We start from the raw sequence: 581 nt of genomic DNA on the forward strand, positions 1-581 counted from the left end.
ACCATGATGCAATCAAAATTAACATTCAAAAATTCACGATGACGTCAGATCATTGCTGAAAAATAATGCTTGATACATTCCAGTTCAAAATACCTTTTCTGTCACGGTATCGACGCTTGCTGTTGTGTCACTAGCTAATAATCAATACCGCAATGAATTCACCTCCAAACAGCCTGTTACTACAACGATCTGTATGACTTGTATGTCAAAACTACCAAGGAAACAATGTCTCTAACAATTGAGATCGAATTGAGAGCATAAATAGTGGATGGTATTCAAACGAAATCATTCAAAGAGTTCTGTTACAATAAACACACATAGCACACTGCTTCTATTTATATTAAGGGCAAAAATGTCGATGTACAGTTCTACTTTTACTTCATCTTTTGCGAAGTATTAGAGCTTTGAGCTTCGAATGGATCAAGGATCGAAATTCTCGAGTTCTCATTGGTCAATGTTTGCAAGTAACAATGCAATGAACCAATCAAATTCAAGAATTGCCGATCCTAAATTCCATCATAAAAACGTGTTCGCAAACTGAACCTGTCATTTACCAACCAAAGTCCGTCGTCTGGATTTCG

The sequence above is a fragment of the Montipora foliosa genome, chromosome 1, assembly GCF_036669935.1.
Source record: "Montipora foliosa isolate CH-2021 chromosome 1, ASM3666993v2, whole genome shotgun sequence".
NCBI classification, from domain to species: Eukaryota; Metazoa; Cnidaria; class Anthozoa; order Scleractinia; family Acroporidae; genus Montipora; species Montipora foliosa.